This window comes from Macaca mulatta, chromosome 2 (assembly GCF_049350105.2).
Source record: "Macaca mulatta isolate MMU2019108-1 chromosome 2, T2T-MMU8v2.0, whole genome shotgun sequence".
Taxonomy (NCBI): domain Eukaryota; kingdom Metazoa; phylum Chordata; class Mammalia; order Primates; family Cercopithecidae; genus Macaca; species Macaca mulatta.
In genome coordinates this window covers 111,733,765-111,760,149 of record NC_133407.1, presented here as the reverse complement: position 1 = coordinate 111,760,149, position 26,385 = coordinate 111,733,765, and the positions used below count along the sequence as shown (strand labels likewise).

The following is a 26,385-nucleotide window of genomic DNA, read 5'->3' as shown; positions in this document are numbered from 1 at the left end:
CCTTCAATTTCCTCAGTCTCTCCTGTGCCTCCAAACTGCATCCCTCTGGTCACAAATTCAGCTCTGTAATTTATCATCTATTCAGCAAATACTTAGTGTGTACCTACTCTTTGTATTTCCTTATATAAGCCCTGGGGCTCACCAGAGAAAGAATTCAGGCTTTACTTTTCCTGTTCTGTCTGACTAGCTCAGAAGATTCCAAGGAAGCAAAAGAGCACAGGTAATGCTAGGTTGGCAAGCTCGAGGGAGGCGAGGCAGTTTCTCTGCCAATCCCTGTTGAGTTCCCAGCCTCTTGCAGTTTCCTCTGACCAGTCCACAGACCTGGCCCAGTGCCTGGCACATAGTAGGTATTTAGTTAATATTTGTTGAATGTGTAACTGATTGAGTGGATGAATGAATATCTATATGAGAGAGAAAAGTTTGGAAAGATGAAGAAGAAATAAAAGGACAAACAGAGACTATGAAAGATAAAAATAATGGCAGAGACAGAAACTTGGAAGCAAGACAAAGCGATCCAGGAGCCTGACCCAGGCTCCTCTGCTCACTGTTCTCAGTTGTAGGGATCTAGGCAGAGTGGGAAGAAAATTCTGTTCCACCAAAGTGCAGTTGGTTGGTTTTGAAGCCACCAGATAATCCTGAGCATCTCTGCCCCAAGATGCTTGGAGGAGACCTATCCATCCTGAGTGTCAGGAAGAAGGACCACACAAGTACTTGCCTGGGCCTGGCTGAGGGTCCCACCCCTGTTCATTGTACCACATGGTGGCACTTATGAACTACCACTCTTAGTATTCAGGGAAGGCTGAAGAAGGGGACGATGACAGTACAATGGAAATTTGCATGGGTGGGCAGCCACCTACAACTCATGCCAGCCTGTAGGGCTGTCTGTGGGTATCAGGAAGGCTTGGAGACCCAGAGCTAACAAGGAGCCCTGCCTCTACCCAGTCATGTCCTGGGGAGGCCACACAACCTGAGAGTCTCCTCCTTATCCATGTGAGGCATCTGGGGCTGTTTCATGCCAGAAGGGGTCTTAGCACGTCCACAGCCAACAAACTCAGGCCATGAGTGTCACTACTTCCCTCCTCCCGTCTCTCCACACCCCATCCCAGGGACCATGACTTGGTCCTTGTACTCTGCCATAATGAGCCCTGAGCACCCCATGGTCCTCCTCCACCCTGCTCTCTGCCTGGGCATGGGATGAAAGTGTTCTCCCATAATGAATTTCAATTTACAGGATGGGCATGGATCTGCCAAGGCCACACAGGAGCCAGAGGAGACAATGTAAAGGGCAGGCCCAATGGGCAGAAATGAGAGCATCTGGAAATGTGGAATGGGAGAGAAGTCTGGCCAGGAGGTCTTGAAAGCTGCACTGCCAAGTGGAGTCATGAGGGTCCTGAGCAGTAAATAAAATCATGTGGCCAGAGGGTTTGGGAGGGCCCTCAAATGATCCTGTGGGACATAGAGTTGCTGTGGACCAAGGCAAGAGCATTGGGAATAGAGCGTGGGGTTGGGACCAAGAGTCTTAGCAGAGAGGGAAAGGGATTTATAGGTTCCAGTGCTTTCATGCAGGACATGGGGGCCACAGAGAGGTCCATGGAAAGAGGTGTCTAGGCTGGGCAGATAGAAGGCAAGGTGATGAGACATTCTTGAAGACCAGGAACCCAGCAGAAAACATGAGTCTGTGGGGAGAGGAGGACATCGCTTTGCATGCATTGAATTTAGAAGCTGCCTGAAGGGCTGTGAAAATGGAACTTCATGTGCTCATTGAATAACCATGTGTTTGGCGCCCTCAGGTGCACTCAGAAGGTACATGGCTAGAACAGGTGTTCACAGATTCAGAGCCATTGTCTTGGGTGAGGTGACAGGCACATGGGAAGGAGATGGTTCGTATGGCATCTGCCATGCACACTGGGGCACTCGATACAAACCCAGGTGGTAAGGGAAGCACCAGAGCCATGGCAGTCTGACAGCAGAACTGCAGGCCAGGCACAGTGGCTCATGCCTGTAATTCCAGCACTTTGGGAGGCTGAGGCGGGTGGATCATGAGGTCAGGAGTTCGAGACCAGCCTGGCCAATATGGTGAAATCCCATCTCTACTAAAAATACACAAAGTAGCTGGGTGTGGTGGCACACGCCTGTAGTCCCAGCTACTTGGGAGGCTGAGGCAGGAGAATCGTTTGGACCCAGGAGGTAGAGGTTGCAGGGAGCTGAGGTTGTGCTACTGTATTCCAGCCTGAGCAACAGAGCGAGACTCTGTCTCAAAAAAAAAAAAAAAAAAAAAAAAAAAAAAAAAAGTAGGCCGGGCGCAGTAGCTCAAGACTGTAATCCCAGCACTTTGGGAGGCCGAGACAGGCGGATCACGAGGTCAGGAGATTGAGACCATCCTGGCTAACACGGTGAAACCCCATCTCTACTAAAAAAAATACAAAAAAGTAGCCGGGCGAGGTGGCGGGCGCCTGTAGTCCCAGCTACTCGGGAGGCTAAGGCAGGAGAATGGCGTGAACCCGGGAGGCGGAGCTTGCAGTGAGCTGAGATCCGGCCACTGCACTCCAGCCTGGGTGACAGAGCGAAACTCCGTCTCAAAAAAAAAAAAAGTGGAGCTGTGGGCCCATGGCGGGGCCAGAGCTTTCCCTGGACCTACACAAAGAAAGAGAACTCATCACTCATGGCTTGTTCCTTTCTTTACCCACCAGATGTCCAGGAACTTTACCATACTTTGGACACTTCCTACCTTACTGCCATTGTTCCAAGTACTAAATCCTCAAAGTTACCAATGAAGACATTTCTATTCTGTTTCCCTCCTAAAAGAAGAAAACTCTAAGGCCCAGAGAACTGCGACACACTGAATATTCAACTTCCAGTCTTGCTGGCACATGTTGAACAGGCCCTGTAGTTCCTTTGTGGTATAATTCCTCTCCTCCCTGAATATGGCCAGTATTTCTCTGGTGGAGAATATTGTGAATTAACCTAGTTAACCCTACAGTTGTGTAATGACACCATAATTGAGGTATAGAACACTTCCATTTCCTACCTCTCCTCCCAAATTCCCCTGTACTCCTCTGTGGTGGCTTTTGATAAATTGAAGTTATTTTACAAAATCCAATATATCAATTTTGTTCTTTAATGGACTGTGTTCCCTTTTTCAGATACATTTGCCCACCACAAAGTCACTTATTACTTGAATCTTTATTCTTTTCACATTTCATATGTAAACCTGTGATTACTGTGAATGACTTTTTCCGTAGGGATAGCCAATGGACATGGCACCATGTGTTGAAAAGATCATTCTTCTTTTTTTTTTCTTTTCTCATCCTCTGACTCTCAAGACTGTTCTTTATTATATTTCTCTGACCTCTTTGCTTAAAATCAAGTGATTGTATATATGTTGATCTGTTTCTGGATTCTCCATTATGCTCCACTGATCTATGTAAGTGATTAATTTATTCACTTCTTTATCAAGACTGGGGTAAAATTATATTAATCAGACAAGGCACTGAGATGACAGGAGACCAATTTGCAGCATTTTAAGATGGCATTTTTTTTTTTTTTTTTTGAGACAGGGTCTCGCTATGTCACCCAGACTGGATTGCCGTAGTGCAATCTCGGCTCACTGCAACCTCTGCCTCCTGGGTTCAAGCGATTCTCCTGCCTCAGCCTCCTGAGTAGCTGGGATTACAGGTGCCTGCCACCATGCCCAGCTAATTTTTGTAATTTTAGTAGAGATGAGGTTTCACCATATTGGTCGGGCTGGTCTTGAACTCCTGACGTCAAGGGATCCACCTGCCTTGGCCTCCCAAAGTGCTGAGAGCTGAGATTACAGGCGTGAACCACCATGCCCAGCCAAGATTGCGCTACATTTAAGATCTACTTCTGGATCGCCTTGATGTTACCTCAGGTGTGCACCTTGAGGTCACCCAGCCCAAAGCGTCGTGTATTTACTAAGGGGGCCCTTGACTTGGTTGGGCCTTGAAATTCAGTGTTTTCCTTTTTAGCCAGGAGAGACTGGGACATATGTTAGGGGCTTTCTGCCTACCTTCTTATTCCCCTACTCAATGCAGTCCAAGAATCTGACAAATGCCTGAAATGGAAGGAAAAACCAAACCAGGTGTTAGGGTCTCATCCTTCTACCTCCTTTCCCTGGGATATTGGCCACCCACATCCTGACTGCTTGCCATCGTGCATTCTAATTTTGTCACTTTGTTTTGTTCACCTCTTGGTCTCTTAGCAGCAACTCCGCCTAGACCTCCTTGTGCCCGGGTTTTCAGGCTCCTTCGTGCTATTAACAGCCAAACGCACATAGGCAAAAATCAGATAACGAATTCTGGCTCACCACACCAGTTCACTTCCTTTTGCCATCTGCCCACTCAAATCCATGTTGCCTAGGCAGCTCTCTGAAGGTTTCATACAGATTAATTTTTAAAAATCTTATTTCCTTCTTAATCTGTTTTTCATGGGAGCACGAGTTTTCCACAAACCACTCCAACAGCCAGAAAAGGAAGTCTGGATCCCTGGTTTCAATGAGGTCTATGTACTGATGACTCCCATTATCTGTATACGCTTCCCTCTCTCACACTACATGTGAGTTAAAAACTGTACAACTAGTTGTCTTCTTAGCATCTGTACTTTTGTGTTTAAAAGGCAGCTGAGAGTTTGCATGTTTGAAACAGAATTATCTCCGCTTCAATAAACATACAGTCTCCCTGTGTTCCCACTCACAGTAAAGGCCACTAACATTTATTCCCTTGTTCAGGCCAGAAATCTCAGTGTTTTTTTGGATTTCTCTTTGCTAATGAAGCTAACTGCCCTCATCGTCTCTGTAGTCCTTCATCACCCCCTTCACGGCTCAGCTCAAACACCATCGCCGCATAAAGTTCTTCCTAAAATAACACTTCTCATCCAGCTTGGTCCTTCATGCTACTTTATTTGTCATTACCCTCAACAGCCCCTGTAATTAGATTGTAAATAAATTATTAAGTAAATTTATTTATTTATTTGCTTATTGTCTGTTTCCTTCTGCGGAATATAATTTCTTTGATGAAAGGAATCTGCCTCTCTGATTCACTTCTGAATAAACATAGTCCAGGCTTGTTCTGGTGCATGTGATTTAATTATAACCTGATGAATGATGGGATGGATGAATAAATTCTAAGCTGATGAGAATTACGAGTACTCTAAACATGGTCACTAGCAACCATGGTTAACACAGAAGAACTCTTGCTTGATGCAAGGGCAAACACAAATTTAAAATGAGGCTTACTTCTGGTTGAAAAAAAGGGAAGAAATTTCCCTCCCTTCCCTTTTCTTGGAGTATTTACTTTAGAAAATTTGTCACTGTAAGTTCTTTTTCTGTCTCAAAATGCATGTAGGCTGAGTACGGTGGCTCACACCTATAATCCCAGCACTTTGGGAGACTGAGGCAGGCGGATCGCTTGAGCCCAGGAGTTTGAGACCAGCCTGGGCAACAGGGAGACTCTGTCTCTACAAAAAATGCAAAAATTAGCTGGGTGTGGTGGTGCACACCTGTGGTCCCAGCTACTCAGGTGGCTGAGGCAGAAGGATCCATTGAGCTTGGGAGGTCAAGGATGCAGTAAGTCATGCTCGTGCCACTGCACTCCAGCCTAGGTGACACAGTGAGACCCTGCCTCAAAAAAAAAAAAAAAAAAAAAAACAAACCAGAAACAAAACAACAACAACAACAACAGCTTTTAAGAAGCTAAATAAGCTTCTTGCCAACTTTAAGACCCAGGGATGTCTTTCTCAAAGACCTAGGAGCCATAGGGGCACTGTCTCCCTTGATGTTTACATTTCATTGAAACATAAGAGCGCCCCTATCTCCCAGTTTCCATCGGGGTAGGAGTCTAACTCCACTGGGTGCCTTGCTCTCAGTTGCAAAACTACTTCCTGTCATAAAGATCAAAGTTTATTTTACTTTTGTATGAAACCATTACTAACACAGATGGATACCCCAATTACCAGGTGAATTTAGGCTGAACTATGTGCAATAAACGGTGCTATCAAGTTATCTTACTTGAAGACTAATTAAGGACTAATTACTGTTTATTTCTGAGAACATGTGTGTAACAGATCGTATCTGCTTGGCTTCTTTCTGTCTCTGCAGTCTCTTAGTGGATCGCCTGTGACGCACGTTACATTCTAGTTGAGTGCTTATTAAAACTATTTTATTTCTCAGCCGGGTGTTGGGGCTCACGGTGGTAATTCCAGCACTTTGGGAGGCTGAGGTAGGAGGATTGCTTGAGGCCAAGAGTTTGAAACCAGCCTGGCCAACGTGGCAAAATCCTCTCTGTACTAAAGAACACAAAACTTAGCCGGGTCTGGTGGTGCGTGCCTGTAATCCCAGCTACTTGGGAGTCTGAGGCACGAGAATTGCCTGAATCCAGGAGGTGAATGTTGCAGTGAGCCAAGATCGTGCCATTGTACTCCAACCTGGGTGACAGAGTGAGACCCTGTCTCACAAAATTAAATTAAAAATAAAAATGAAACTATTTTATTTCTTTTACCTTTGTGAAGAGGTTTTCTGAGTTGGGAGAATATTTTGTTTTTAATTATATATTTCCACAACACTGGCAAAGATAGAAAAAAAAATATTTGTCTTGAGATTACATAAATTTCAGACATATTCTAAACATGCTCATTTGTCCCCAAAGCAATATTCCAAAGGGCTAGATAAACATGAGTCATATCCAACATAAATGAAGATGAAGTCACAATCAAAGATCTAGCTACATGAGCTGGAAGAGGGTTAGTTGTGTTTTATATTTTCCCACCCTTTTATGAGGAAAAATATAGTAGAATTATAGAATTAGTTTTCTCAATAGAAAGAAACACAATATAAAAAAATACATAATATGTATTGCTGGACAATCCCAAACTGCCACCTGCCTTTTTCTGAACAGAGTTAGGTTTTTCAGGTACATGTTTGATAGACCCATGGAGTTACAGATGAGGCCCCCAAGGGGCTTTCTCAAGTGACAATTGACACTGAATATCTTGATAAAGAGAATAGATTTTTCTTGTTCTGGGGGAAGACATGCAAATTAGGAGAGGGCTTAATTATAGACGATTGATACAAATTTGAATGCTCATGGGTAGTTGTTTCTAGGGAGAGAAAGAGAAAAATCTAGACTTGGAGTAGTTGCAAAAATGGGTACAATTTCCCATGCCTCCTGGTGTGTGTGGTCCTTTACAATGAGACTTTGTAGCTCCTCCCAAGATGAGTCCTACTTCTCTACCTCTTGAATCAGGTCTGGCTTTGTGACTTCCTTTGGCCAATACAGAGCCCCCAAAATGTCACTGTGTCATCTCAGAGCCTATGCTTCAAGAGGACAGGCATGATTCCCCCTCTCTCTCTGGGAACCATGCCCATGCCAAGCAATCCTCGGCTAGCCTGTTGGATGGCAGAGATGCACAGCCTCATTACTCCTGTCATAGAGTGGACCATCATCATCCTCCAGCCACGTAAGTGATGCCACTCAAGACAAGCAGCACCTGAGTGACCTGCTGCTTGGCTGCAGATGTGTGCATGAGCCCAGCTGAGATGCAGCTAAGTCAGAAACGGATTAGAAGAACAGCCTGACTGAGCCAGGCCCACAAAAGAATGAGCTAAAAAAATGGTTTATTTAAAGCAGCAAAGTTTTAGGGGTGGTTTGTATGTAGCAATATAACTAATAAAACAATGCATAGTCAAATACTTTTGACATCAGGATGCCTCTTGAATAAACTTCATATTCAAATTTATTTTCTAGCTGTCTTCATGATTTTGAAAGAGCTGTATTTCTTTTTTTTCTTTTCTTTTTTTTTTTTGCTGGAAGAGCTGTATTTCAAAAACCCATTCTGTTTACATGGAAAATTTAAACATTGCCGAAGATTTGCAGATACGTAATTTAAGAAAAGAGAAAATGTATTCTGCTGACTAGATCATGACGATAAATATAAACCTGCAAAATAACAGAAAAAATCACATCACAGCTCAGGCACAATCATTCCAGTCTAATATGAAGAAATCTGATGTTTCCCTTGCTCTCTTCTACACATGGGGATCACAAGGACCTTACTGAATCTCTGCCAAAGTCATATCCCAAGAGCCATTATTTAGGTTGAAGGTTGATATTTTTCATATCAATGAAGGTTATTCCAGTTTCTGGAACAGTAAGCACCACAATTTTTCAGTGAAATAAATTGCCTGAATCCAGAGATAACACGTGAAGTTTATCTGCCACTGGCACAGGAGTCTGATGTGGCTCCACCATCCTGTGTGGCCTCAGAGCCCACTATATGCAGGTGGGATGAAAAACAGTGGAGACACAACCATGCCTTAACCACCCCGGCCTAGCAGTCACCCACAGGACTTGGTGTCTGGCAAGTGTGGCAGCCCATGGGTAGTGAGTCCTCAAAAGACCCCATCCAGATGCAAAGAGGATTGACACCTCTACGTGAAGGACAAACACATGTTTTTTGCCACATTCCACCAAATAGCATGTATTCATCTAAGTTTAATTTCACTATTTTTCTCGTGGAAAATTCTTCCCATTCATTGTAAATTGGTATTTAAATTTTTCTTTGTAAGTACCCATGATTATATAAAAATATCAGCCTTTGAAAAAGTGTATTTCAGGCCGGGTGCGGTGTCTCACGCCTGTAATCCCAGTATTTTGGGAGGCCGAGGTGGGCGGATCACTTGAGGTCAGGAGTTCGAGACCAGCCTGACCACCATGGTGAAGCCCCGTCTCAACTAAAAATACAAAAATTAGCTGGGCATGGTGGCGGGCACCTGTAATCCCAGCTACTCGGGAGGCTGAGGCAGGAGAATCGCTTGAACCCAGGAGGCAGAGGTTGCAGTGAGCCACAATGGTGCCACTGTACTCCAGCCTGGGTGACAGAGTGAGATTCCGTCTCAAAAAAAAAAAAAAAAAAAGTCTTTCTTCTTCATGACTATTTTCTGTCATTTAGGAAAATCCATAATTTCTCCCCACAATTAGGTGTCTCAGTGGCTCTCAATTTGGTTAGCCACATCCTCCTAGTGAGAGTAAATCAGCAACTCTCAGACCACATGAGTGTAGGATGTCCATGGCTGATATTTATAATCTTGAAATCTTAAAGACCTCTGTTAAATGTCTTCTAATGAGAAAATGTCTTTTCCTGAAATGAATAAGGATTTAGAGAAAATATGATTCTCTGAACTTGCTCTGCACTTTGAACATGTTTATAAGCAATTTGGCAAGTTTCTCAGGTCCTCAATGAAGAGGAATAGAGTGGTTCCACTGATTGTCCTGGGGATGGAAGCTCTGATTCATTCACTAGATTGCACTGAGATGTATGTCAGACACTGCTGGTGCTCCCTTGGCCCACCTGAGTTCATCTGCAGCCGTAGGGCAGGATAGCTTCCTGTGTGCTATCATCTTCATAATATCTCACATCTGGGCATCTCTTCTCTGCCTGAGGCTTTCTCTGGTATCGCGTGAGCTTACTTGTTCGAACACAGGCAGGTACCAAGGCTGTGGGGGTAAAAGTCAAACACTGGGGCATGGGAGCTGATGGACAAATGTTGCAGCTTTACATACTCAACCGGGAGGATTCCAAGTTTGTTTCACAGCATTTCTCAGCGATTCCCCAAGTGGGAGTGAGCAGAAACCTCACCTTGGATGGCTTTTCTACCTTCCTTGTCTCATTTCCCCACTTCCATACTTTTATTTTTCAGGACCATCTTCCAAGTAAAGGCTGGCTTTGCAAACTGGGGGGCCTTGATCCAGAAGGATTTGTGGCAAAAGGCAAATAGGTCTTCTTGTTCCTAGGGATGAGATTGGATGGGCAGCCAGTGATGATACTGCTCAGCTTCTATGACCAGAAATGACAAAGATCAGGCGTACAGAAGATTCATGTCAGCCACCAAGCAGAAAATGATGACCCTTCCCACAATTTTGATATCCGAACGAGTTCTTACACATAGGGCCCATTGTTTGAATGGGGACCTGGGTGTCATTGAGAATGCAAGCAACAGAACCTCTGCAAATATAGAAAACTTGTATCTGCCTAGTCTTTGCAGTGGGACTTCTGGCCATGGACCCAAGTAATAAACACTAGGGAAGGGAATATGCCTAGATTTATTGAGGACTGTTGGATATAGATAATGAGCTCACCCTGATACTAGGATGATAAAAATGTTAAACTGGGGCATGTAGGCACCAGAGGATACATGGCCTAAGTCTATCTTTTTTTTTTTTTTTTTTTTTTTTTTTTTTTTTTTTTTTTTGAGACAGGGTCTTGCTCTGTCGCCCAGGCTGGAGTGCAGTGGTGTGATCTCGGCTCACTGCAACCTCCGCCTCCCGGGTTCAAGCCATTCTCCTGCCTCAGCCTCCCAGGTAGCTAGAACTATAGGCATGTGCCACCACACCTGGCTAATTTTTTTGTATCTTTAGTAGAGATGGGTTTCACCATGCTGGCCAGGCTGGCCTTGAGCTCCTGACCTCAAGTGATCCGCCTGCCTCAGCCTCCCAAAGTGCTGGGATTACAGGTGTGAGCCACCACGCCCAGCCCCAAGTCCATCTTCTGTTGGATCCAGTGGTTCTGCAAACTTACCCTATTGTCAGCTCCCTGGTCTATAATTATAAAATTACGATGGCAGCTGGCAGAGCACACATACTGGTTTTATGACCCATAAAGTAAAATTCATTACAGTAAGTAGAAGTAAGTGATTATTCCCAAAACTACCTTGACTGATCAAAATATTGTAAAGCAGAGTCATACTTCACTCAGGTAGAATTGCAGCCATGAAGATAAAGGGGATATAGGACCCATCATAGCCCAAGAATGGCTACTGCAAAAACAAGATGGATCAGGGCAGATGAGAGTCAACTACCCTAACCCTGTGGTTGTTTCATAAGCAGCTGCGGTGCATATTGTGTTAACCTTACAGGACTAGATCAACAGGCTCTGGCAGGTGGCATGTGCCTATTTATCTGGAGAATGTGTTCTTTGTCATCTTTATCAGCAAAGATGATCAAAAACAATTTTCATTTACCTAGATAAGAAAGCAGTTCATGTTTCTCTCTTTCCACAGATGATGGCAACTTTTCTGTACTATGTCACAATGTATCTGAAGTGATCCTGATCATTTTGACATTTTACTATACTGAGAACATCATGCTAATTGAATCTCATGGATAGGAAGTAGAAGGTTCTCTGGGTGACATGGTATGACATATGTGTATCAGAGGATATGATAAATGCTAAAAATCCTTCCTCTTTTCACTTTTAAAAGATTTAATAGAGTTTCTCACATAACAATGTTTGCCTCCACTTCCTAGACTTCTCCAAAACCACAGTTTAAATGAGGCTGCTATAACCATCAATCCCTCAAAAACTTCCTTCATGCTTAATTCAGGAGTTACTCCTATAGTGTTACATTAAAGTCTCTCTTAATAGTTTTGGACAAAATCAGCATTTCCTCTTTGTTGAGATGGCATTGGTGGGAGAAAAAAAATGGTCTTTATGTATTTCTATCTCCTTGGCAGTTCCACTCATTTTAAAATATATATCTAATTTTCTTTTGTTAGTAAGAATCTTCACTGGGAACTTCCACTCTTTCTTGTGTTTCTATTTCACTATTTCTATCATAAATGTCTGAGTATTTAATATTTGTGAGGAAGTATGTGGAATCACACATTCAGGGAAATTTATCCCTCAAAGGAACCATAAGTCTATCTGGAAAGTAGAATTCAATTCTCTACACTCATTTATTGCATCTGAGGATATCTGCTTCCCATCACTCTGGAAATTGCTGGAAAGTTTCTCTTCTAATTACTTTTGACAGTCTCTTTGGGTATTTTCATTAACCACTAGTAGTTGTTTACAACAATTAATACCTTGGATGAAATGTTTTTAGAGAATTAGCATGATGTCCCTTTAGCCACTGTCATTACTGCTGCGATGACATAATAATCACAGCTCTGGAAAGAAATGAGGTCAGAGGTTCCCAAAGTTCTAACCCAGAGTTTAGCTGCTCCTGACCACACAGAGAGAGACTGTCATCCCTGAGCCACAGTCCTAGCAGCAGAGGTCAGTTAGATGAGTATTCATATATTTCAGGCAAGAGGAAATGTTGGAAGAGATGCCAACTTGGCTCTCCAGTGAAGACAAAGAGTTCTTTCCTGGAATTGCAGTTCTGATCAAGGCGCTTCCTCTTGATCAGCCTTAGCTATATTGCTTCCTAAGTCTTCCAGCCAAAGTGCTGTCTGAATTTATCGACCTATTCTTGCTGATAAAAGTACTTTTATCATCTTAATCTGCAAAATAAACATTATAGCACACCCATCTCAAGATATTTTAATACTGTCATGCACGGCATAACGTTTCAGTCCACAATGAACCACATATATGACAGTGGTCCCATAATATTATAATGGAGCTGAAAACTCCTTTTGCTAAGTGACATCTTAATGATGCTGACCCCATATAGGCCTAAGCTAATGTGCTTATGTCTCAGTTTGTTTTTGTTTTTGTTTTTGTTTTGAGACAGAGTTTAACTCTGTTGCCCAGGCTGGAGTGCAGTGGTGCGATCTCAGTTCTCCGCAGCCTCCACCTCATGGGTTCAAACAATTCTCCTGCCTCAGCCTCCAGAGTAGCTGGGATTACAGGTACTCCTGCACCATGCCTGGCTGATTTTTGTATTTTTAGTAGAGATGGGGTTTCACCATGTTGGTCAGGCTGGTCTCAAATTCCTAACCTCAGGTGATCCGCCCACCTTGGCTTCCCAAAGTGCTGGGATTACAGGCGTGGGCCACTGTGTCTGGTCTGGTGTCTTAGATTTTAACAAAAGTTTAAAAAGTGAAAAAAAAGAAAAAGAAAAAAAAGAAAAAAGCTTATATATAAGGATATCAAGAATATATTTTTGTACAGTCATATAATGTGTTTGTGTTTTAAGCTTTCTGTTATTACAAGGTAGACTTTTTAAAAAGTTTATAAAGTAAAAAGTTAAAGTAAGTTAAGGTTACTTTATCATTGAAGAAAAAAACTTTTAAATTAGTGTAGCCTCAGTGTTCAGTGTTAAATTTACAAGAGTGTGCAGTAATGTCCTCAGCCTTCACATTCACCCACCACTCACTCACTGACTCACCCAGAGCAACTTCCAGTCCTGTAAGCTCTATTCATGATAAGTGCCCTATACAAGTGGTACCATTTTTGTCTTTTATACCATATTTATGGTATACCTTTTTTATGTTTAGATATGTTTAGGGTACAGAAATGCTTACCACATGTCACAATTGCCTACAGTACTCAGTACAGTAACATGCTATACAGGTTTGTAGTCTAAGAGCCATACACTATACCATAGTAGGCTGTACCATTTCGGGTTGTGTAAGTACACTCTATGATGTTCACACAACGATGAAATCGCCTAATGACGCATTTCTCAGAATGTATCCCCATCATTAAGCGATGCATGACTATAGTTAGATGAGATCATCAAAGCAATTATCGCATGAATTATATTTAATACATGTTCATCTACCACCTTCCCTCTGGGCTCTGGCTGGATGAGCCTGATATATTTTTTTCATTGAGAAAATGATTCACTTGAATGCTCATGAACAGGCTTACAGTCCCATTTGTATCGTCTTCAGTTAAGCATTAGTGGGCCTGAGAAAGCGTCCGTCAGTGTGGAGTCTGAGCCTATCACTGTATGTTGAATATCATGAAATCACTGGCTTAAAAGAAGAAAGCAGCGGCTTAAGAGAAGTTCTTAAGAGAAGAAAGCAAACTAAACACTTGCCAGTAACATTGGAGTTACTGGATTTATTTTCATATAGAATATAAAGCTGAGACATTTCCCCTCATACTTGACTTTTATGATCACCTTTATCCCATCACACATCCAAAATGTGACCTTGTCATCTTCTCTAAGCTCTAAGAGACTCTAAAACATTGCAACATGAAAAGTGCCATGTTAGTAGTAATGCCAAAGTGGCAGTGCTGCGTTGCTTGTGCAAAAAAAATTGTCAAAGTTTGGAGAGTGAGAGTGTACATGGATTTTAGGGAGACTGTCTCCTCAATTTTTAATCAAGTCCAGAGGCCAATGGATGATAATAAATCCATCCAAGCTTCTTCTGAGCTGTATTTATACTGCATTGTGCTTTTCCTCTTAAGCAATCTACTCTTTTTAATAATCTCAGCTCATATCTGTGTTCAAAGACCTACTGTTTTAGAGAAGTACATGTTTTATATAACATGTATGCATTGTATATAATAGACATATATGTATATATGATACATATTTTATATATATATATATATATATATATATATATATATATATATAATTTTTTGAAGCACCTAAGCATTCCAAATCAATCCCTTTGGAAATTAAGCTTATATAGTGAGTCGTTATCTTTCACTTAATGATTATTGCCTATTTTGTTAGTCTTCAGCTTTTCTGTTTCAGATTCCTGCCCACTTTTATTGTTTGTTTACTTTCCTTAACTCCTTTTCTCTTATTTATTTGAGTGCTGTTATCCTGGCTTCTATCTTTATCATAGACCCTTCTGTAGATTTTAAAAATACTTTTTAAATACTATTTTCATTTGTCATTTTTCATTATTTAGTCTTTAATGTTAGTCAAGCATTGATTCACTGACGGAAAAAATCCTTCAATAGAAACATATAATCAAACATCACTCTTACCTTTATAAAAAAATAAAACTTCAAGGCCTGGCACGGTGGCTCATGCCTGTAATCCCAGGACTTTGAGAGGCCAAGGGGGGCAGATCACAAGGTCAGGAGTTTGAGACCAGCCTGACCAACTGGTGAAACCCTGTCTCTACTAAAAATACAAAAATTAGCTGGGCGTGGTGGCAGGTACCTGTAGACCCAGCTACTCGGGAGGCTGAGGCAGAAGAATTGCTTGCACCTGGGAGGCGGAGGTTACAGTGAGCTGAGATGGTGCCACTGCACTCCAGCCTGGGCAACAGAGCGAGACTCCATCTCAAAAAAATAAGTAAATAAATAAAAACAAAACAAAAAACAAAACAAAACTTCATATTTCATCTCTACTATTACTATTCTGTGGCACTCTAACTCCATTTGCTCACTTCTTTTCTCTCTCTCTCTTCCCTTCTTTCCCCACCTGCTCATCTGCTTATGTTTCTCTCTTTCTTTCTTTTCTTTCTTTCTCTCTCTCTCTCTCTCTTTCTCTCTCTTTCTTTCGTCTTACTCTGTCACCCAGGCTGGAGTGCAGTGGCGCATCTCGGCTCACTGAAACCTCTGCCTCCCTGGTTCAAGAGATTCTCCTGCCCCAGCCTTTGGAGTAGCTAGGATTACAGGCACGTGCCACCATGCCTGGCTAATTTTTGTATTTTTAGTAGAGACGGGGTTTCACCATGTTGGTCAGGTTGGTCTCGAACTCCTGACCTCAGGTGATCCACCCTCCTCAGCCTCCCAAAGTGCTGAGATTACAGGCATGAGCCACCACGCCCAGCACGCTTGTCTTTAAATATCTTAAAAATATACTGGCTTTCTATAATATGGCAAAATCTAGGTTGCTTGATTCCATGCCTTTGTGTTCTATGTCTCAAACTTAAATGATTTTCTAATTCGGACTCTCTTGTCATATTAAATATTCCATTATATGTGTACTTTGAAACTGGGATAATTTTCTTTTCATAAATGCACACATTTAGCATTTTATATCTTACCACTTTCTGAGAACTTGGAATGGAATATTCTGCAGTATGGGTTAGATTTGGAAAGGGCTCAGATATTCTCAACCTTTCTGTCCCTAACTACTTAGATTTCATTTAGGATAATCTTCTAAGAATACCCATTTGCTGTTTAACACTGACTCTAATTAAAGTTGATTTTTAAAGTGTTTTATTTTATTTTATTTGGAGATGGAGTCTTGCTCTGTCACTCATGCTAGAGTGCAGTGGCACCATCTTGGCTCACTGCAAACTCTGCCTCCTGTGCTCAAGCAGTTCTCCTGCCTCAGCCTCCTGCGTAGTGGGATTACAGGCCCACGCCACCATGCCCGGCTAATTTTCATATTTTTAGTAGAAACAGGGTTTCACCATGTTGGCCAGACTGGTCTTGAACTCCTGACCTCAAGTGATCCGCCCACCTTGGCCTCCCAAAGTGCTGGGATTACAGGCGTGAGCCACCACACCCAGCCAAAGTGTTTTAGAATTCTAAATGTTCCTGTGCCATCTTCCATAAAATGTTATTTCACATACAAATACTACGAACAATATTAAAATTTTTCTATTTATGTGTGACCATGTAGTCCTCTACCAACGTCCTATTTCTTTTGAGAGAGTCTCATACTGTTGCCCAGGCTGGAGTGTAGTGGCACCATCTTGGCTCACTGCAACCTCCATCTCCTGGGTTCAAGCAATTCTCCTGCGTCAGCCTCCCAAGTAGCTGAGATTACAGGCGTGTACCACCATGCCCAGCTAATTTTTGTAATTTTAGTAGAGATGGGGTTTCACCATATTAGCCAAGCTGATATTGAACTCCTGGCCTCAAGTGATGTCCCCGACTTGGCCTCCCAAAGTGCTGGGATTATAAGCATAAGCCACTGTGCCCGGCCTAACGTCCGATTTCTAAGAGATGAATTCAGAGTTTTCCCTGGAGAGTCTAAGTATTAGCACAGAGATGATTCTTAACCACATCTGTTTAGGTGAGATTCTGAAGCGTGGCCCGCACTATCTTAAGTCCTAACCTGGAGGTGCCTACCATGCCAAATGAAGATAAATTAAGATTTTTCTACGATTCATTGAAAGCTGTCCACCTGTAAGGGAAAATTAGTCTTTTTTTTTTTTTTTTTGAGACAGAGTCTCGCTCTGTCGCCCAGGCTGGAGTGCAGTGGCCGGATCTCAGCTCACTGCAAGCTCCGCCTCCCGGGTTTACGCCATTCTCCTGCCTCAGCCTCCTGAGTAGCTGGGACTACAGGCGCCCGCCACCTCACCCGGCTAGTTTTTTTTGTATTTTTTAGTAGAGAGGGGGTTTCACCGTGTTAGCCAGGATGGTCTCCATCTCCTGACCTCGTGATCCGCCTGTCTCGGCCTCCCAAAGGAAAATTAGTCTTAATATTTTCTTTCCAGTGCCCCATCAGTAGAGCCTCACTTTGTTTTTATGTGTCAAATGACTGGTTTGGATTAGATTTCAGCAACCTTCAGGGTCTGACATTCTCGATTCTCAGTGATTAGTACTTGGGGAATTTAAAGTGATTGTTTAAAATATTAAATTTTAGTAATAATTTCATGCATCATGTTAAATATTATTAAAATATATGTATGCATACAAAATATATGTGCTTTGCATGCATATATTTTGTATACATACATATATTTTAATAAAATTTAACATGAATATATATATATATTTTTTGAGACAAGGTCATTCTCTGACACCCAGGCTGGAGTGCAGTGGTGTGAGCTCAGCTTACTGCAGCCTCAAACTTGTGGGCTCAAGCAATCCTCCAACCTCAGCCTCCCTGAGTAGCTGGGACTACAAGCACACGCCACCACACCTGGCTAATTTTTTAATTTTTTTGTAGAGACAGGGGTATTATTATGTTGCCGAGGCTGGTCTTGAACTCCTGGCCTCAAGTGATCTTCCTGTCTTGGCCTCCCAAAGCCCTGGGATTACAAGCACGAGCCACTGTGCCTGGCTTAAAAAATATTTAAATATATATGATACATATAAACATTTACGATACCGTGCCCATTCCAGAGTAGGCACTGAATAAATGTTTTCTTCAACTCTCTATATACTGCCTTTGTTATTATAATTATTATTATTATTTGTAATTTAATAAGCTAAGTAAGCTCTTGACTATATCATTCATTTGGAAAACCAGTCAGGCAGCACTGACTAAATTGCCTGTAAACTGAGGCAAGCATTGTCTTTCTGGGCTTCTACCTGCTTGCCTGTTTCATTGGATATCCAGATAAAAGGGAAACTGTGCTAAGAACTTTTCTTAAAAGGACCTTACCTGGTTTTGAGGAATCCACAAGCATTCAACAAAGCACAAGTAAAATATGTGCTGAGTTGGGTAAGGATGCACACAAATTTGAACATGTTTCAGAAGGGTAAGAATTAGGGCATGAATCCTCTACCATTACCACAGTTCACCTATAGGTCACCAAACTTTTGGTGTCCTAATTTCAAACCTCAAGAGAAGATGCCCAGTAACAACAGAGTTTACTCCTTTCCAGAGCTTACCATTCATCTAAAGGTGGAAATAATCACTCGATGAATGAATGCATTCCAGATAACATTTTTGATGGAGATCATGAAATGGAGATCTATAAAGCAAGACAAGGGAATCAAATAATGGAATAAAATATGTATTAAGTCAGGGAGAGTTTCACTGAAGAGGTTAACTCAGCAGAGAACACTTCTTACTTCCTCATGTGATGATCTGTCCTGGAGAATGGTCCATATGTGGTTAGGAACATGTATTCTGCAGTTGTTGAATGGAATATTCTATAAATGTCTGTTAGGTCCATTTGGTCTATGGTGTAGTTTCAGCCCAGTGTTTCTTTGTTGACTTTCTGTCTGGATATTTCAACTGTTGTGGTTGAGGAAGTGGGCTGGCTATCTGCCATGGGCAAGAAGACTAGGTGAGTGCCTGTGACAGACGCTCTCTGGTGGTTCAGGGCCACCTCCAGACCAGCTGTCAATCCTGGAGTGGGTGCTTGGGGCCCAATGGCTACAGGGGCCTCCCTGCAGTGTAGGTCAGCCAGTGTCCCTGGGCGATAGGGTGCCTTGTGGGTTTGGGCTCAGGATCCCAGTCATTCCTTTGGACCTACACTCCAGGCGTCCAGGGTTTTGGTGCTGTAGGTACCCATGTGAATTTAGTGGAATTATGGCAGGACCTCAGGGATGGAGGGGTTTTGCGGCTACTGGTCCCCAGGTAGGCCTCACTACAGATATGGGTCCTGTTTCAAGATGGCCCCATGCTAGCCGTTAAGGTCATGAGGATTGAGGATGTCAAGGGGGTTCCTGCTTTGGGATAATGTAGCCAGGCAGACTCCTGGCAACTGTTCACATTGAACTCTGCTCCGTGAGGACAGGGGCAGTTGGGGGATGCTCCTGTAGCAATGACTTCTGGCATCTGTGGTGGTGTTGGGGACAGCCAAGGGTCTTCAGCTTACCTTTTTCCTGGAAGAAGTCCTCCTGGGCTCTCATCCAATCCTGGCAGGGGAGACGGTGTGCAGAGGCAGAGGCCTCACTCCCCACCCTATGGCACTATCCTGGGCTCCTGTGCTCTGCGAGAGTTTTGCTCTTCTCCTCGTGCTCTCCCTTGCACTTCTCAGCCACTCTAGACAAAATATAGTTGGTTATTTATCGTTTTGCTTCCTTTTTTTGGGGCGGGAAGTAGGGGAGGAACAAGAGCCAGGCAACTCTAGTGTAAGCCATCTTGCTGACCTCACTCGCCTATCACAATGTTATTTCTGGTATAAAATTTGGAAGAACTTCCAAGACTTAAGTGACACTGCTATATAAAACTCTTTCAATTCCCATCTACTTACTTATTGTAAACATGATTTTTCAGTGTCTGGAAAACAAAGAATAAATGTAGAACTGATGTTGAATCCTGAGTCATTCTAGCAACAAGTAATATTCAAGGGTAGAAATTTAAACTAACTGAAAGGCATTAGCAAGCATCAACCATGTATTAGTCTGTTCTGGCACTGCTTTAAAGAAATACGTGCGGCCGGGCACGATGACTCACGCCTGTAATCCCAGCTTTTGGGAGGCCAAGTGGGTGGATCCCTTGAGGTCAGGAGTTCAAGACCAGCTTGGCCAACATGGTGAAATGCTGTCTCTACTAAAAATACAAAAATTTGCTGGGTGTTGTGGTGCATGCCTGTAATCCCAGCTACTTGGGAGGCCGAGGCACGAGAATCACTTGAACCCAGGAGGTAGCAGTGGCACTGAGCCAAGATTACGCCACTACACTCCAGCTTGGGTGACACGGTGAGACTCTGTCTCAAGAAAATAGAAAGAAAGAAAGTAAGGAAGAAAGAAAGGAAGGGAGGGAGGGAGGGAGGGAGGGAGGGAGGAAGGAAGGAAGGAAGGAAGGAAGGAAGGAAGGAAGGAAGGAAGGAAGGAAGGAGGCCGAACGTGGTGGCTCAAGCCTGTAATCCCAGCACTTTGGGAGGCCAAGACGGGCGGATCACAAGGTCAGGAGATCGAGACCATTCTGGCTAACACGGTGAAACCCCGTCTCTACTAAAAAATACAAAAAACTAGCTGGGCGAGGTGACAGGCGCCTGTAGTCCCAGCTACTCGGGAGGCTGAGGCAGGAGAATGGCGTAAACCTGGGAGACGGAGCTTGCAGTGAGCTGAGATCCAGCCACTGCACTCCAGCCTGGGTGACAGAGCAAGACTCCGTCTAAAAAAAAAAAAAAAAAAAGAAAGAAAGAAAGAAAGAAAGAAAGAAAGACGTGAAACTAGGTAATTTGTAAAGAGAAGAGGTTTAATTGGCTCATGGTTCCACAGGCTGTATAGACTTCTACGTTTGGGGAGGCCTCAGGAAACTTACAATCATGGCAGAAGGCAAAGCAGGAAGGAGGCATCTTACATGGCCAGAGCAGGAGGAAGAGAGAGAATGGGGAGGTGCAACACACCTTTAAACAACCAGTTATTGCAAGAACTTGCTATCAGGAGAACAGCATCAAGGGAGATGGTGTTAAACTATGAGAAACCACCACCATGATCTAATCACCTCCCACCAGGCCCCACCTCCAACACTGGGGATTACAATGTGACATGAGATTTGGTGGGGACACAGATCCAAACCAAATTAATCCATCACATTAAGAAATGTATAATTAGGCTGGGTACAGTTGCTCATGCCTGTAATCCCAGCACTTTGGGAGGCTAAGGCAGGTGGATCACGAGGTCAGGAGTTCGAGACCAACCTGGTCAACATGGTGAAACCCTGTCTCTACTAAAAATACAAAAATTAGCTGGGCACGGTGGCATGCGCCTGTAATCCAGCCACTCAGGAGGCTGAGGCAGGAGAATCACTTGAATCCAGGAGGTGGAGGTTGCAATAAGCCAAGATTGCACCACTGCACTCCAGCTTTGGGGACAGAGTGAGACTCCATCTCAAAAAAAAAGAAATGTACCTCTATATTAAACAACTATCGAATTTCATAGTATACCTATGTTTTGATCAACATGTACTACTAACTGTGATAATAACTCAGTTTAAGAGAAACAGATTAAAACTTTATATCCTATCATCCCAGGAAATTTGAAAAATCCATTTATTTGCATATTTCTGCTGATGAAAAGTAGAAAAGCATGATCAGTAATGCACCATCAAGCATAACATTGAAATAAAAGTTATGTGGAGAAAGCAGAATGAAACGTTCATTCAAGGAGAAAAAGAAATGACGTAAATTTCTAACTGAGTTCATCTATGTGGTTTTCAGATATACAATGTGAAATCAAATTGCCATAGAATGTAAATTCCATGGGATATATCTAAAATAATGATTTTTTAGAAAAATAGTAATATTTAAACTAGGCCAGTAATTGAGTTATTTGTAACTATTTAAACCTTTTTTTTTAAAGACAGTTTTACAGGCTTTGGGTCCCCTCCCTTTGTATAGGAGCTCTGTTTTCACTCTATTAAATCTTGCAACTGCACACTCTTCTGGCCTGTGTTTGTTCCAGCTCGAACTGAGCTTTCACTCACTGTCCACCACTGCTGAAAGCCACCATCGTAGACCCGCCATTGACTTCCACCCCTCCAGATTGGGCGGGGTGTCCGCTATGCTTCTGATCCAGCAAGGCGCCCATTGCCGCTCCCAGTCAGGCTAGAGGCTTGCCATTGTTCCTGCGCAGCTAAGTGCCTGGGTTCATCCTAATCGAACTGAACACTAGTTGCTGGGTTCCAGGGTTCTCTTCTGTGACCCACGGCTTCTAGTAGAGCTATAACACTCACCACATAGCCCAAGGTTCCATTCCTTGGGATCCATGAGGCCAAGAACCCCAGGTCAGAGAACAAAAGGCTTGTCGCCATCTTGGGAGTGGCCAGCCACCATCTTGGGAGCTCTAAGAACAAAGACCTGCCTGGTAACATCTGGTGGCCTGTATGGGGATTCTCCAAAGTGGTTAGTAATATTGGACCACTTTTGCTTGCTATCCTGTCCCATCCTTCCTTAGAATCAGAGGAAATACCGGGCATCTGTCAGCCATTTAAAAACAATTAGCATAGCCACCGGACTTAAGACTCAACTGTGAGGCTTTCAGGGAAAAGGCTTTCTGACAACCCCCAACCCTTCTGGGTTGGGAGCATTGGTCTGTCTGGAACCAGCTTCTGCTTTCACAATTTCCTGGGGGATACCAAGGGCCGACTAGAGGCAGAAAGCTGTCACCCTGAACTCCCGGCATTGGCCGGTCAAGATCATGGTGCAGCCAGAAGTCTCTACTCAACAGTCACCCATGTGTGTGCCCCTACCTTTCCTTCTGACCCATACCTCCTGGGTCCTGACCATGACTTTCTTGAAAATGTAGCCTCCAAAATTCTCCTTACCTCTGAATCTACTTCCTCCAATCCCTGCCTCCTAGGTACTAATGCTTCAGACTTTCATTTCCTCTCCCAAGTATTAGAGCAAGTTGTATCTCCAAAGGGATCTAAGGAAGCTCTATGCTGCGGCCTTAGGTACCTAGGCTATGTACCCAGGGAGTCTTGCCCCTGGTGTCCCTCCCAATTTAGGCATACAGCTATTGACATGGGCAGTTATGTGGGACCCGTTCCCCACCACCCTTGCCAGGGCCTCAAGTTTGTAAATGGCTAGGAGGATTGCTCTCCCATTGTGTAAGATGCTCTCCTCCCCTAGTTTCTACCCAGCTTAATCCTCGCTGCAATACAATCTCCAAGCCTTGGCTCCTTGGCCAGGACTTAGAACTGATAACCCAGTATTTTAACAACTGGAACTGGGTCTACAACAACAAAATAGATCAGGATGAAAACGAATTGAGTAAATTAAAGGGAGGCACATGTTCCTACAGTAGCAAATGGGGGCAACGAGCAAACATCCTTCTGCTGTGTTTCCAAAATCCACCTAAAAAAAGAAAGAAAGAGAGAGGACAGAAAGTCAAAGAGAGGGAGAAAGAAAAACGGGAAAGAGAGAGGTAGTAAAGAAAAAACAGTGTACCCTATTCATTTAAAAGCCAAGGTAAATTTAAACCTATAATTGATAATTAAAGATCTTCTCCATGACCCTATAGCACTCCAATACTACTTTGTTGTCAGTGTAAACAAGGGCAGAGCCCAAAAACACTGAGACCACTAACAACCCGTAGCCTTCCTATCAAAAATCCTTAACCGAGTAACCTGCAGATGGCCCAAATGCATTCAATCTGTAGCAGCAACTGCTTTGCTAACAGAAGAAAGTAGAAAAAAAACCTTTAGAGGAAATCTCATTGTGAACACACTTCACCAGTTCAGAACAATCCTAAGTTTAAAAAAAAAAAAAAAGTAGCTTACTAACCCAAAAATCTTGAAGTATGGGGCTTGTAATCCCAGCACTTTGGGAGGCCGAGACGGGCGGATCACGAGGTCAGGAGATCGAGACCATCCTGGCTAACACGGTGAAACCCCGTCTCTACTAAAAAATACAAAAAACTAGCCGGGCGTGGTGGCGGGCGCCTGTAGTCCCAGCTACTCGGGAGGCTGAGGCAGGAGAATGGTCTAAACCCGGGAGGCGGAGCTTGCAGTGAGCTGAGATCCGGCCACTGCACCCCAGCCTGGGCGACAGAGCAAGACTCTGTCTCAAAAAAAAAAAAAAAAAAAAAGAAAAAAGTGATTTAACACTAACCACTGATAATTCCCTTAACCCAGCAGATTTCCTAACAGGGGATTTAAATCTTAATCACCATATAAATGTCCAACCAGACCTAGGAGGAACTCCCTTCAGGACAGGACGATAGATGGTTCCTCCCAGGTGATTGAGGAAAAAACCACAGTGGGTATTCAGTAATTGATAAGGAGACTCTTGTGGAAGCAGAGTTAGAATTACCTAATAATTGCTCTGCTCAAACATGCGAGCTGTTCGCACTCAGCCAAGCCTTAAAGTACTTACAAAACCAGCAAGCCCATCTTTTCCTCCTCGCTCTCTTTCTCATAGGAAAAAGGCACATAGGATAAACAGGATCCATCTCTCATGTTTCATACCCAAAAGGACTTAATCCGGGGCAACAAAAAGCTTAAGATCGATAATTAAGGCATATTCCTACAAAGGAAAAGAAAGACAAAGGCCCTAGTGGGCAAAAACTCTATCTCAATCCTGACTCAAAATGTTACCTACACCCTCTCTGAAACAAATTTGCATAAGAACTGTTGTTTATGAAAATGCATCTTGGCAAGGCGCAGTGGTTCACACTGTAATCCCAACACTTTGGGAGGCCGAGGCGGGTGGATCACGAGGTCAGGAGATCAAGACCATCCCGGCTAACATGGTGAAACTCCGTCTCTACTAAAAATACAAAAAATTAGCTAGTCATGGTGGCAGGTGCCTGTAGTTCCAGCTACTCAGGAGGCTGAGGCAGGAGAATGGTGTGAACCCAGGAGGCAGAGCTTGCAGTGAGTCAAGATCGCGCTACTGCACCCCAGCCTAGGCAACAGAGCAAGACTCCATCTCAACAACAACAACAAAAAAATGCATCTTGATGGGGCAACTGGGTTGTTATGAAATACTCAGAAACCCAGCCGAGCTCTAGAACTCACCCCTGAGTGCAAACGAAATGTTGGGCAGCTTGGTAAAGGACCACTAGAATCCAGCAGCCTGGACCCCTTTCTTTGTGGTCCAGAAAGGCAGGAAAACAGGTGCAGGACTGCTACATTGGTGAGTGTAACTAATCCAGTAAGCAGAGGTCCGTGGGTGGTTACGCACCCTGGAAAGGAATAAGCATTAGGATCATAGACGATGCTCTAGGACTAATGCTCATCGGAAAATGACCAGGGGTGCTGGCATCCCTATGTTCTTTTTAAACATTCCCCGCCAGGCAAAAACGCCCATAAGATGTATTCTGGAGAATTAGGACCAATTTAACCCTCAGACACTAAGAAAGAAACGACTTATATTCTTCTGCAGTACCCCTGGCCACAATATCCTCTTCAAGAGGGAGAAACCTGCCCTCCAAGGGAAGTATAAATTTTCTTTTTTTGAGTCGGAGTCTTGCTCTGTCGCCCAGGCTGGAGTGCAGTGGCGCGATCTCGGCTCGCTGCACGTTCCGCCTCCCGGGTTCGCCATTCTCCTGCCTCAGCCTCCCAAGTAGCTGGGACTACAGGCGCCCGCCACCACGCCCGGCTAATTTTTTGTATTTTTAGTAGAGATGAGGTTTCACCGTGTTAGCCAAGATGGTCTCAATCTCCTGACCTCACGATCCGCCCACCTCGGCCTCCCAAAGTTCTGAGATTACAGGCGTGAGCCCCCGCGCCTGGCCTATAACATCATCTTACAGCTAGACCTCTTTTGTAGAAAATAGGGCAAATGGAATGAAGTGCCATATGTGCAAACTTTCTTTTCATTAAGAGACAACTTGCGATTATGTTAAAAGTGTAATTTATGCCCTACGGGAAGCCCTCAGAGTCTACCTCCCTGCCCCAGCGTTCCCCCAGCTCCTTCTCCAACTAATAAGGACCCCCCTCCAACCCAAACAGTCCAAAAGGAGATAGAGAAAGGGGTAAACAATGAACCAAAGAGTGCCAGTATTCCCCGATTATGCCCCCTCCAAGTGGTGCGAGGAGGAGAATTTGGCCCAGCCAGAGTGCATGTACCTTTTTCCCTCTTGGACTTGAAGCAAATTAAAATAGACCTAGGTAAATTCTCAGATAACCCTGATGGCTATATTGATGTTTTACAAGGGTTAGGATAATCCTTTGATCTGACATGGAGAGATATAATGTTACTGCTAAAACAGACACTAACCCCAAATGAGACAAGTGCCGCCATAACTGCAGCCTGAGAGTTTGGCGATCTCTGGTATCTCAGTCAGGTCAGTTATAGGATGACAACAGAGGAAAAAGAACAATTTCCCAAGGGGCAGCAGGCAGTTCCCAGTGTAGACCCTCATTAGGATGCAGAATCAGAACGTGGAGATTGGTGCCGCAGACATTAACTAACTTGCGTGCTAGAAAAACTAGGAAGAACCTATAAATTATTCAATGATGTCCACTATAACACAGGGAAAGGAAGAAAATTCTACTGCCTTTCTGGAGAGACTAAGGGAGGCATTGAGGAAGCATACCTCCCTGTCACCTGACTCTATTGAAGGTCAACTAATCTTAAAGGTAAGTTTATCACTCAGTCAGCTACAGATGTTAGAAAAAAACTTCAAAAGTCCACCTTAGGC

At 43.5% G+C, this 26,385-nt stretch overlaps 1 long non-coding RNA gene across 1 annotated transcript; it reads right to left on the bottom strand.

The window, feature by feature from the left end:
- Positions 1–9,363: 9,363 nt before the first annotated feature.
- On the bottom strand, positions 9,364–19,330 carry LOC144339151 (uncharacterized). Its single transcript, XR_013413873.1, has 4 exons — positions 19,164–19,330; positions 18,229–18,311; positions 9,652–9,849; positions 9,364–9,509 (listed from the first exon to the last, which is right to left on the bottom strand). It is a non-coding gene; the product is annotated as an uncharacterized LOC144339151 (long non-coding RNA).
- Between the last annotated feature and the right edge of the window lie 7,055 nt (positions 19,331–26,385).